At 39.8% G+C, this 13,762-nt stretch overlaps 1 protein-coding gene across 2 annotated transcripts in view; it reads left to right on the top strand.

Moving 5' to 3' along the window:
- Nucleotides 1–13,762, top strand: part of GRIN2A (glutamate ionotropic receptor NMDA type subunit 2A) — a 191,568-nt gene that overhangs the window by 148,056 nt on the left and 29,750 nt on the right. The window lies entirely within an intron of this gene.

The following is a 13,762-nucleotide window of genomic DNA, read 5'->3' as shown; positions in this document are numbered from 1 at the left end:
CTTGCAGGGCAACCAGGCAATCAGGCCCAGTCAGCATGGGTTTATGAAAGGCAGGTCCTGCTTGACGAACCTGATCTCCTTCTATGATAAAGTGACGCGCTTGGTGGATGAGGGAAAGGCTGTGGATGTGGTCTACCTTGACTTCAGTAAGGCTTTTGACACCGTTTCCCACAACATTCTCCTCAAGAAACTGTCTGCTCATGGCTTGGACTGGTGTATGCTTCATTGGGTTAAAAACTGGCTGGATAGCCAGGCCCAAAGAGTTGTGGTGAATGGAGTCAAATCCAGTTGGAGGCCGGTCACTAGTGGAGTACCCCAGGGCTCAGTGCTGGGGCCAGTCCTCTTTAATATCTTTATCGATGATCTGGATGAGGGGATTGAGTGCACCCTCAGTAAGTTTGCAGATGACACCAAGTTAGGTGCGTGTGTCGATCTGCTCGAGGGTAGGAAGGCTCTGCAGGAGGATCTGGATAGGCTGGACCGATGGGCTGAGGTCAACTGCATGAAGTTCAACAAGGCCAAGTGCTGGGTCCTGCACCTGGGGCGCAACAACCCCAAGCAGAGCTACAGGCTGGGAGATGAGTGGCTGGAAAGCTGCCTGGCAGAGAAGGACCTGGGAGTACTGGTTGATAGTCGGCTGAATATGAGCCGGCAGTGTGCTCAGGTGGCCAAGAAGGCCAACAGCATCCTGGCTTGCATAAGAAGCAGTGTGGCCAGCAGGGCTAGGGAAGTGATTGTCCCCCTGTACTCGGCTCTGGTGAGGCCACACCTCAAGTGGTGTGTTCAGTTTTGGGCCCCTCGCTACAAGAAGGACATGGAGGTGCTCGAGAGATTCCAGTGAAGGGCAACGAAGCTGGTGAGGGGTCTGGAGAACAAGTCTTAAAAGGAGCGGCTGAGGGAGCTGGGGTTGTTCAGCCTGGAGAAGAGGAGGCTCAGGGGCAACCTTATTGCTCTCTATAGGTACCTTAAAGGAGGCTGTAGCGAGGTGGGGGTTGGTCTATTCTCCCACATGTCTGGTGACAGGATGAGGGGGAATGGGCTAAAGTTGTGCCAGGGGAGGTTTAGGTTGGATGTTAGGAAGAACTTCTTTACTGAAAGGGTTGTTAGGCATTGGAATGGGCTGCCCAGGGAAGTGGTTGAGTCACCATCCCTGGAGGTCTTTAAGAGACGTTTAGATGTAGAGCTTAGTGATATGGTTTAGTGGAGGACTTGTTAGTGTTAGGTCAGAGGTTGGACTAGGTGATCTTGGAGGTCTCTTCCAACCTAGATGATTCTGTGATTCTGTGATTCTGTAATGTGTATGAAACGTGTATGGTTTAGGGGTTAGATAGATTCTGTTGTTGGAGGATTGCAGTACATGCAGAGATGAGCGTGTGCACATTATTGTATCAAGGAAGCCTTGAATAAAATGCCAAGACCCTTTCTGTTTGCATCATTAACAAAGTAAATGCACAGTGTTTCAAAATCAGCTTACATGGAAAGCATCATTCTCAGAAAGAATTGACTGGGAAATACTGCAAACTCAAAGGGAAAGACGATTTGTGCTTTAGGCTGACATCGACGTTAAACCTCCTCCTGCAGGTGAAGTCCCTGGTTCATTGCAATGTACCTGTGAAGACTTGCTGCTATCAATAGTGGAGGCAAATTTATCAGTTGTATTGGCTTTTTTCCTTCGTTTGATAAAAAATCAATCTTTGATTCTGATAACACTAAAAATACTATCTGTAAAGTCTCAGTAATATCTACCTCTTGTCAATAGGGTCTCAGTCCTGTGAGGCAGAGATACATTTCTCAGAAAGCTGCCGAAACATTGTTTGAACAAAACAAAGAACTTTTTGTATTCCCTTTATTAATTAAAACTAGCAATTTCCACCTGTGCCTGTTGAAAAGGAGCAAAATTCATGCACCTTGTTATTGGAGCACTGCTTAATATTTTTTCAAAACAGTAAAATAAAAAATTCAACAACATTCAGTATTGAAAGTAGTCATAGTTTTACAAGCTTGCCAGAAATGTACTGGTATTTTTTTCCAAACTTCATGCACGTAAGAGGGCAGCTGAACCACATGTCCTACCTGTAGAGCTTCAGATTGCTCTCTAGACAGAAGTTCAGGAATTTTCCTCAGGTTTTTCTTCCTTTTCTTCAATGAAAACCGAAACAGCAGTTGTTTTTCTGAGTGTTATCCAGATAGTGAAGTGTGTAAGAGACTATGTTAGCCAATTTCTTCTTCGTGGGAGAAGTCCAGCTCTGTTAGAGTCACGGTGGCTTGTCTTCTTCAGATGTTTCTTGATAGTATAAAGTTCTAAAAATGCCCTAGAAGTATTTCTGTCCATGCTGTGTTTAATCAAACTATCCTTCTTGAATCCTCTGCACAGGACAGACAACTACCATTGATTTTATTTCTTGAAGAGAAAAGAATTCTTTGAATTCATAACCATGTTGTTTTTACAGTGGCTGTTTGGGTGTGTTTGTTTCCATTTGCCTTGCTGTATTTTTCCAACCTTTTTCCAGACAAGGTTATAGATAGATAATGCTGTCCTTTTCCAAGGAAAAAAACCTTATTTGTTATAATGCTTTGGTGTGGGTTGTGTCAGCTTGGAGTTGTGTTTGCATGTAGCATTTCTCCATGTATGAGTGTTCTGCTGCCGTGTAAAACTGTAAAGAGGAGAAAATGCAACGGCAATAGACTGGAAGTGCATTGAATGTTCTCACCCTTGCACTAGCACAGCTGCAGTGGTGTATTGTCTGGAATTTAACTGCTAATGGCTGAAATGAGAAAAATTCATTGGGACTTTCTTTTCCAACTACACAGATAAGATGGGAAGCTTTCACTTGCCTATTCCTCATCACTGATGAATCCATCTATTTTTTTTTTATTTACTTCCTTAATTTTCCTGTATAGGGAGAACACAGCCTAGCATCACAGTGTGTATCTTTTTTTCAAGAAAAGAGATGGCCTCTTTAGTTGATGCTGTTTTCTAGAGGCATATTGATGTGAGGACTTTATTTCAGTTTCATTGCAAAAAGCTGTCAACAGAGCTTGTTTCAAGGAAACTGCAGAAATGAATCCCTTGTGTTCCATGGGCAAGCAATCCCTTGCTATACAGCTGCAGATCCCTTCGCTACCATGAATGTTTTTCAGTTTTTATTTGCAGCCACAGCTGTGACTATAAACTCAAGGATTTTATGCTGAAGTTTACTTGGGATTCCATCTGACTCCCTGTTAATGACTGCAATATTTGGTAGTTTATACACAACAAGGTTAGTGTCTTATTCCCTCCTTGTCTGTGGCATATTGGCAGAAATATGAAGCTGCTTGAAATGAATGCCATAGTGACAGCCTTTCACTATGGACAGTGGACAGATATGGCCTCGCATGCAGTGGTTTATCAAATTTGAACTGTCCTGAGAATATGTTATTGACCTGCAGATGTGCCCTGAGCTGTCAGTTGCTTTGATAGGAAGATGTGACCAGTCTACTCCTCAACATTTTTAATGACAAGATAATGGTGCTAGACGAAACACCTGAAAGAGGCTAACTGAACTGTGTGGAAGTTATTCCCTCTGCCCCACAGACATACTCTCCCATCTGAAAACAATAAAAAGTTTTTATTATTTTAAAGCATGCAATAGTACTGAACAGAGAAAGTGCAAGAGAAAACCCCAGAAGGCTCTGATGCCCTTTTAACCCTCAGTCCCTAAGCTTATTGGCCTGAATTGGATTTTTGTTGTGTTTGCAATGCTTATAATCATGTCCAATTCACAGCTTTGCACATCCCATTATTTGTTGAGCAGATATAGACTGGTCAGAGGCTGTGCTGGCAGCTTCTGCAGTGTGTTACAGGCACAACCAGGAGGCAAACATCTCCATTTCTGTCAGCTGGAACACAATTCAGATTATGCCCAGCAGGTCCTTCTGTTCATTAGGTCTGTCAATTAACATGGTAGTGTGCCTAAAATAAAAATAAAAACAAAAACAAACAGAAAAAGAAGCTTGTCTTTTGGACAGCCAGCTGACTTCTTCGCTTGGATGCAAACCCATTTTTACCATTGTTCTCAATTTATTTTGCAGAAAATTTTTCATCAAAATTTTCATCAAAGGAAAAGTTTCTAGTTTTTATTCTTTCTGTAGTTCATACCTTTTCACCTAAAATGAGGAGTAAAACTATGACGTAAATTGCCTGTTTGAGAGAAAAATTGTATCTTTAAATTTTACATAAAAAGCACAAGATCTTCATCATTCTTGTGGGCAGATAATAACAGCTTGCAACTGGAACTCAAAGAAGCTTTCAGCTGACATAAATTTTTAAACTTTTAATCTAGTGGCTCAATATTTTCAGACTGTTTCTGATTGACAATACATCGCAATATTTGTAATTGAGACTATTCACCCTTTTCTTAGACTTTTAATATTACAACTCATACAGCAATTGTTTTAGCAAATTTTGGAGAAACTACCTAAGGTGGTTGACTTTGAGGGAGGAAGAGAAAGGTCAGTGGACAGCATGAGATATCTGTAGTCTGTAATAATATATTGCTTGCAACCCTCCTGGATGCCTGTTACGATACATGAAGAGAGAAACTGCTGGAGATGGCTTTACCAGAGGCACAAGTTTATGCAAATGAATTTTAAAATAATGTATGAAACCCTTAGTATTCAGCTCTCTTTCTAAGAATGATGTTTTCCTGCCTTTTTATGGCCTACTCATGAAATTTGTCTATTCTGAGCCTGCTTGGGCTTTGTGCTTTCCAAAAGCTTTGAAAACAGGATTAAAAACTGCAGTACATCATCTGAAATAACCAGTATTCAGATGGGCGATCCTTGCTCCAATCACATTTTTAAGATACCACTGAAACCACAATCTGAAGCTGAAGTATGTGCTGATGTTAATGAAGAGGGAGTGCGGTTCTCCTCTTTCAAAGTGTCTTTCAAGGACTGAAAGCCTTAGAGATTAGCCATTTGGGATACTCAGAATTCACTGGTTTAAATTAGCGAAACTGAAACTTGTTTATTTGGAAAAATATATTCATTGTCCTGCTCTTATTACAACAAAAAATATAATATAAATATTCCTATTGTAGGAATTAGCTCTTTAGCCTTTTTTTTTTTTTTTAAGCAGTGTATTGAGTGATGAATCCAATTTGTATCTCTAAATGCTGTTTCATTAAGGAGAAAATTACTGTCCATATTTTCATCAGATCTATAGGATATTCCTTAAAGAGACTTTTGTCAGTCCCTGAATGACCAAATTATTGTGCCAGGTGATCATTCCTTTAAAGGCGTGATAAAAACAAAATGTGAATTTGTAGAATAAGATGGGAAATTAATATCTCAGATAATTCTCTGTCAATGGTACTTATATCTAATGGTCGGGAATATAAAATAGCTTAGAGGGCTGATACAACTAGCTTCTGGATAGCTCTATTCTCATACAAAGCCACCCACTAGACCGTTTTATTATAACTTTTTGACATTTTTGGAAAAGAATCATGCATTTTTGCAGCTTGTCTGAAAAACAAAATATTAATAATAATAAAAATTGTCAGTAGAGTTGTGAGACGGAAACATGGGAACTTCTTCTAAGAAAAAAAATGAATTGAACTTTAGTTTTCTCAGTCAAATAAAACATAAAACCAAGCTAGACTACATCTGAAGTGCAGGCAACTTTTGTGTTAAATAATATACGGAGTATCATGTTTTATGCCTCCATACTTTCTGCTTTGTAGCTAGACTAGAAATAGTGGTGTAAAATACTTTCAGAAATTATAATTCTGTAGAAGCCTTTAGTGGCAACAAGTTAAAATAATCACAACTGTTGACCATGTCACATGTTTTGATTTGAGCAAAAGTGAACATTGGACTGTCCTTCTCTTGCTCTCCCCTTTTTGTTCTCTCCTCTCTCTTTCTTTCCTCCTTCCTGTTTGGCACCAGATTTTTCAAGTTCAGTGGTGACTGAGATTATGCTGAATTTGCTGAGTTAAACTGGCATAGTTCTGAAGTTGAGGTGTCAAGAAAACCAATATTAAAACAAGCTCAGAAAGAAACTGAAGAAATTGGTGGAAGGTGAATTATTTGGCAGCTGTAAAACACGTTGGGGGATTTAATACAATTTCTAGCTCATAAAATATCAATTCATCTGAAGCCAAGAAGATACTCAGGGAAAATGGCATCCACATGTCTTGTTTCTTTTATTCCTTCTGAAACATTTATAGTTTGCTTATGTCAGAGATTATTGGGACCTGAATATAAGCCAGTGAAGATCGACTGCCCATGTATAAATATTCCTAACTGTATATATCTCTGGGCAAGTCAAAGTCAAACTGGACAAAGTTGCAAGTCAAACAGCCCTGAATAAAGATCCATAACTACCTGGGAGAGCAAGATGTTTGCTATGCTCCAGAATGTCTATTTATCCCTACCAATTTTGTCAGTACGTACTAAATTATTGTACAAATACAAATACGTTCTCCTTAAAACCATCTGAAGAAGCTAATAATGTGAATAATGATCTCCTTCCTGACAGTCTGTAAAAAAACCTTCTGCTAAACAGTTTTCTCTCCTGGTTGGCTGGGGTCAGTCAACTTCTGAAATCAATAGCTTCATTTAGTTTGGCATCGGATGGCTGGGGTAGTTTAATTTCAATTTACATTATGCTGCTTTCTTTTGGACTTCATTCTAATATCAATTTCAGTATTCATTCTAATATTTGTTTTGCTATTACACTGGGTGAAAAGATTCTGAAGTGAACTTACAACCGTAGACACTGAAAATAGGAATTGGAAAGCCGGTTTGCAATTGGGCAACTGCTATTTGTGCTGAAAGACTGTGGAGATATGAAGACATTTAAGATTGCTCTTCCATAGGCATGTTTTTCTTGGTGGTGGTGGTGTATTTTTTTTTCCCTGGGGATCTGTTCCCTCAAGGATCAACTCTGACATCTAATAACTTAAAAGAAACGTGTGCCTGAATCAGCGTAGCTTCCTGCTTCTTGCCGGTGTTACTGCTGAAGTGAGCAGAGTGCAGGGTTTGTACTACAAAGTGCCACCAAGCTGGTAGCATGGTGTTAAGGACGTCCTGTGGCATCTCCATTCGCGGCGGGATTTTCTGGCATCAGTTTTTCTCATGGCTGATCCCTGTTTCCCCATCACTTGCCAGCCTTTCAGGAAATATAGTTGTTCTTACATCCTTGTATTTCTTCCATGTATTGAAAAGTCTAAATAAATAATGGACTGTGTAGGACTTTATGCGCTGTTCCAGGGGACTCTGGGGGGAGGTTGTTTTTTACAGGTTTTGATGAAGAGGAAAATAACAATTTAGGTGGTTATTGGGATCTGACAAAGCACTCACTGAAATTTCTGGGGAGGCTCATACTCAATAGTTTCAAGTAATCTATAAACAGAAGCAGACATCATCATGTCCTGTAAAGCTGGGCCACATTATCAGGGCTTTCTTCATGGCCGTTCAGATAAATGTTCTTTTGAGCTTATCCATAACAAATTGCCTCTAGGAAAAAAATGGTTTGTAGTGTGCTCTTCTGGTATATTTTTAAAAAGATTATTCCTTTTGTCAATGTTACCATCATCATCATCATTATTATTATTATTTTAGATAATGTAGTTATCGGCCTAGAGTCTTTAAATATTAAAAAGAACCTGGAGGTAAAATGAGCAGGTGAAAGTAACTATATCCCATCTAACTGCTCTTCTTTTGAGAGGAAGCTATTCTAAGTTTTAATGCTCATTTGATTTGGGGAACAGATCAGCAGATCAGGTGCTTGGTGAAATGTGCTGAATTCATCCTTCATTATGCTATTGTAACTGGGACAAAATCTTTAATCTAAAAATATATTCCCCCCTACTTGACTTTTCAAATTTTGTGTTTTGATAAACTGATGCTTTACAAGTACTTCATTGCTTGGCTTCTGCAACCTGAAATGGGACACTATTCCACTGCTAAAAGTAATCATAAAGGCACGCAACATTTTCCATCATTTTGTCACTAAGGCAAATATTGTAGGGACTGGGAAGGGGGATGCGTGGAGAGGTGGGGACTATGAACTCCTGTGAGTGAGGGGCTGAATATGTGCGCTCAGGTAACTACGGGCAAGTCAGGCAGGAAGGTTACAGCGGATCCTCCAGCAGCCTGAGATGGCCCTGACAGGTGAGGTGAAGCCTCCACAATCTCTCAGGTTTTGCAGGATGGTGATAATGTTTGTCAGATCTTTGTGCCTTTCAAGTTTTGCGCCTGCATTTTCTGTGTGAAGATTGAAGTGAGGACAGTTTGAGTTGGGAGAGAAGTCGGAAGGGGAGAGATCCACTCCCTGCTAATGAGTTCATCATTTAGGTGGGTTGAACTTTGCTAACCTGTGTTGTGGCAGGGGGGTGGTCATTAAGTTAGCCCCTAATGAATTGGCAATGTCACGATGTCAAGGAATCCACCCAGTATATGTTAATTTAAGATTTGTGTGGACCTACTTGAATATATTCAAGAATCACTGCCGGTAATGAAGTGCCATCAGATAACCTGGAATAAGGCAGAGAGAGCTGCGGATGTTCAGCCTGGTGAGCCTAAGTGTCATGCTAGAGCACTTTTATTGAAGCCTCATGTTTAGAGCAGCATTCCTTTGCTTTGATGGCTGCATCACTCTCTAGTGACCTTTTGGCATTAGACTCCTGGACACATTTTTAGAGAGGCACAGATGAGGTTGTCTCTCTCACTGTGCACTCTTGTCATGCTTTCTTTTATCTCTTTGGTGGATCTGACAAAAACAAAACAACAACATCAACAACAAAACAAATCTGTAAATCCATCATATATTGCAACCAGGAAGTGCATGTTTGATTTAAAAGGTACTTTTCATCAAGAATAATGTAGAAAAATCATTGAGATAGAGCTGTTTACAGCAAAATGCAGTGCAAGCAAATCTCTGTGATGGTGCAATTCGTAAATTCTATGCATTCTTGTTCTGTGTAAGTCAAATCTGTGTTAGCAACAAATAACACAGCTTTTGTGTGATCATGAAATAACATATTCGGGGTGTCAGAAAACATAAAGAAATGTGAGTAAGAAAAGGAACTGATTCTGAAGTTAATGCTGTGGATCTGACAGATGAACACTGTTCATCATCGAGTGTTGCCCACTTTAGCAAGAAATTAATTCTGCTGTAGATATTGTATGTGTGGATTTACTGCTCTAGTTGAAAACTGGAAGGTGACTTCAGCCATAATCCAGTTTCTCTGATCCTGAATGGAAACACAATATTATTTTTTCCATAGAGTTCAGTGACTGATTATAAAGAAGAATAACGTGAATAAACGGAACTGCATAAAAACATCCCTCTCATTTTCTGAATACTTCATCACAGGCCGTAGTAGGACACAAAGTAATTGGAAGAAGTTGATTTCTTGTGAGCTGGATTACTGCTTTGTGTCTCCAGAACTACTGAGCAGATTGTCATTTTTGATTATTCCCTCTTCTTCTTTCCATCACAACAAACAAAATCCCTGAAGGATCATGTAGCTGGTTAAGGAAGGAAAGAAACCTTTTCCAAATGCACTATCCTTTTGTTTTTGAGGAAGAAACCGTGACTAATAAAGGAGCATTTTCCTAATCCAGCTTTTCAATTTCCATCATGCAAATTTTGTGAAAAGTATGCGCTAATACTGAAGATAAGGAAAATCACTGTTACATTGGGGAAGTGTTTTCATCTTTTCAGAAATTACTCTTCTGTGCCTTTTCCTCATCTAAATTTCATTTTCTTTAAACAGGATATTTTTATTTTATTTTTTGTCTGTGTGCTTCAGCACTTTAGAGAATGATTTTTCAACTCTTATATTTCATGCGGTCCTATAAATGTTTGTGTACAAGACTGTCCACATTAGTTTTTCACAGATCACCCACTTCAAATTATTGCATTCAGTAATGTTTTTGGTTATTTTAGAACTATTCCAAATCATAATTTTATAACACCTGCTGTTCGCCTATGCTGTATGAGCTAAAATTCTCCCCACCACCCATTCGTCTCTGTGTTTGCTGGGTAATGAAGGACACTTGCCTTTGTAGACTCTCTTACATAAATGTTTCAGGATGTGTGTTTTTCTCTCCTATCTGGGATTATTGCAGTAGTTCAGAGGAAGTTTACAAACCTGCCAGTTGCTCAGATGAGTCATGATACTGTAATCCTGTTCCTCTACATTCATCGAAGATTCCTGGCATGTTTGGCCAGTACCTGGTATCTATAAATCTTGGTTCTTGCTGCATTCCAGTTTCTGTAGCTCTCTTCTATCTTCTAATTCTTGGCAGTTTATTTAAACCTACACAATGTGACAAAGCTTTTCACTCCCTGAAGTGGCTGAACTGAAGCAGCAGGTTTAATTGATTCATCTTTATGAGACTAAGGTTTGTGAGAGGCTGTGAGCCTTTCTTGATGTGGGTTGCTGTACTCTAGGCATGTAAGCTGTTACTCAGAGGCTATGTGACTTAGCAGATGGACACTTAAGCCATCTGAAAGTTTCTCAGCTTTCAACTGCATTTTGCTGCCACAAGAATGAGGATGCTGAGGCTTCCCAGTGCTTGTGAGGAAGGGAAAGGGTCAAATTTTTGGACTTGCCTAGATTTGGCTCTCTCAGTTTTCATAAACTCTTCTTGAGGAATGTTTAAAGTTGTTTGAAAGTTCTTGAAAATTCAGTGTGTCAGGAAATCCACCTTCTAATGATGGAAGATTTCTTTGCCCTAATATCTGAGGGTTTCATTTGTGGCTTACTCCCTACCCACGCTCCAGGGGTACATTGCGTTCCGAAGCTTTGCTTTGCAAGGAAAAGTGCTTCTGTAATCAGCACATGGTGAGGAGATAATTAAGCCTTGAGTGGTTATACGATTTATATTGGAAATGGAGAAAATATACTCTGAATATGAGCTTGTATTTGTAGAAAGCAAGACTTTTTCAGGGCAATCAACTTTTTGATTTACAGTTCAGTCATCGGGCAGCAGTGCAGAACCCTTCAGCCCTCAGCCACTGTCAGGAAAGCGCCTCATGTTTATAAATCGGTTTGCGTAATAAGATTTGTTGTGACCTTCTAGACATAGTAGAGAGAGAAAGCTCCTCAAAATAAAGCTGCCTGTGATTTCAGAACCTCTGTTCCTTGCTGTGCACCCACTGCAGCTGACGCCAAACTCTGCTGGGAAGCTGGGGAGGGTCCACAGTGAGTGAGTGAAACTATGACTGTGCCTTGGCTTTCTTCCCAAGGTGCCGGTAGAGTGCTGAAGAGCTGAGACAAGCTGTGTATACAGAATGTGATTTCTAAGGTAGCACAAGGCTTTTGCCCTGAAGTCTTCAGCAAAGACACCTCTTTCCTCTGTAGTTCTGACTGAGTCTCTTTTGACAGAAGAAGAGCTGACTCTTTATATTTTCTTCATGTTTACCAGCATGCATTTTACATACTTACACTGAAAAGGAAATAAAAAAATAAAACCACACAATAAATCCCAGAATAAACAGATGACAAACTCCAGCATGTATTTTAATTTAGCTTGGCTTGTTACAGCAGTGATGGCACTAACCAGGAGGAGCACCACCTTCCAGTACTTTGCCTGATCCAAAGGCATCCACCCAGCAGGGAAGTATCCTTCCTTCTCCACAGATAACTGCAGAGGACTGAAAGCATGAGATTGGAGTATATTGATTATGGTACTTGCCTGCCGTAGGTCAGAAATGTTACAAGTAACTTGGGAGTATGGCAAACACTTTTTCTTCTTTCTTTCCCTTGTGTCCCTGCCCAAAGAACCGTCTGGCCTTGTGTTGAGGACACCTCTGCCCCAGCAGGCCAGCTGGGCCCAGTTTAGCTCCCCTCAGTGCTAGGAAGCCATACCTCATTTCCAGACTGAAGTTGTGACATGACACCTTCCAGATGTTTAACAATTGTTTTCTCCGTATTCATTCATTCATTTAAAGAAAGGAGACAGTAAGATTTTTAGAGTCAATGGATCTAAACTGACTTTTAAACTGAGGATTGTACCAACTGAGTTTTAGGAAAGAGTAGAAAAACAAAGAAAATGTTGGCCCAGCTATTTCTTCTGATGATTGCGTGAGCCATGTGTAGTTTCTATAAAGTAACTACTTCACTAAATTCTGGTTTGATGACTTGGATGGTGACTGTTGGGGGAAATATCCTTGAAAGGACACAATAAAGTGCAGTAAGAAGTGAGAGAAACTCTTCACTTTCTCATAACAGCAGACAGTATCCAACAACCTCACTCTCCTCTGGTATTTACTTGGTTTAACATGAGATGGATAGGGTGGTTTTTTCTGTGCCAAAGTTGCTATCTGATCTAGAGTTTTGTAAAAGTTAGGATTCTGTATGAATCTGTTGATTAAATATTTAAGAACAAACATCAGATTATGTTGTGCATGAAAGATTGTTTTCCTCTGTCAGTAGCCAAAATCTGATAAGCCTAGGTATTGCTCTGTTCTGCGGCTATAGATGAAAAGCTTTATCAATAAAAACTTAAGATAGTGGCAAGTGTGACTCCAAAACTTCAACAGCAACTGAATTCACTACCGGGACATACTACACGCTTACAGAACTGAAGTTGATGCACTCGTACCTGTTTGTGCCACAGTGAATTTATTTTTACAGTTCCCTTCCCATGAAGACAGGTCCCAGCTGTTTATGAACAGTGTTTTGCCAGCCTCTGTCATTTGCATCCCTTCAGAAAATTTCAGCAGTGCTCCATAGTAATGCGCTGTGGCTCTTCAGAGGCAGAGCAGAGCGGCAGTGCCCAGGAACTGCAGTGCCAGTAGGGGTGGATGGGAGAAGAGCCCTCCTACCCCGAGCCGTGAAGCCAGTTGTGCCGCTGTGACCTCCCCATTCCCCTGACTCCTAAGGAATGGGCCAAGATGTTGAAAAGGAAGAGGGTGTTACTGGGGAGTAATAACTTTGATTTAGTGTATCGTTTAGGTGGGTTTTGAGCAGAGACACTATTTTTTTCCTATTGCCTCTGTATTCTGCTAGTCTTGTGCAAGTGGTACAAATCTTAAACGTTTTGGCTACATATTAGGGTACCTAATATAAAACATACCTAAGTTTTATCTTTTCCCTTTTAAAGAGTGCATATGAATTTCTGTAGGTATCAGAATGTCTTCTATGATTGAGGTTTCTGTTGCCAAGTGGTTGTCTTTCCAAATGGCCTCTTCATGTATGTGCACTGGCTTCATTTGTGAAATATCCATGCATTTCTCTTGTCTAACCCTTGCTTTGTAGTGCTCCTTAAAATTATCCCCAAAGGACACTGCCTCTTTTCCTTTCCTTGTTTATTTTCTGTTTTCCTTTATTTTGTTGTGTTCCCTGTATATCTTGGAGAATGGGTTTGTCCCATTCTGACATTTTTTAGGTAGGTGGGCTTGAACGACTTGACATTTTCCATAAGTCCCTTTATTCCCGCTCTGTTCCGGGTACACAAATAATATGTTTGGAACTGCAAATCATAAAGAAATATTTTCTATAATTTTAAAGTTGAATTTCATATCTGTATCAGATATGTTCCAATGCATTCCTTTAGCGTAAGAAGGACTTCCACCTTATTGTTTATTTTTGGAAAAAGATGTAACAATAATTGTGTGTAGGAAAAACTGTTGAAGTCATGTTTTCAGTCTTACTCAGTATTTTAAATAAATGAATTGGTTCTTATTATTTTGATTCTAAATTCTCTGTCATTATTTCTGTTGTGTTTGGACACCATTTTGCATCTCAATATATTTATTATC

This window comes from Anser cygnoides, chromosome 15 (genome assembly GCF_040182565.1).
Source record: "Anser cygnoides isolate HZ-2024a breed goose chromosome 15, Taihu_goose_T2T_genome, whole genome shotgun sequence".
NCBI classification, from domain to species: domain Eukaryota; kingdom Metazoa; phylum Chordata; class Aves; order Anseriformes; family Anatidae; genus Anser; species Anser cygnoides.
This window is presented reverse-complemented; position numbering and strand designations above follow the sequence as displayed.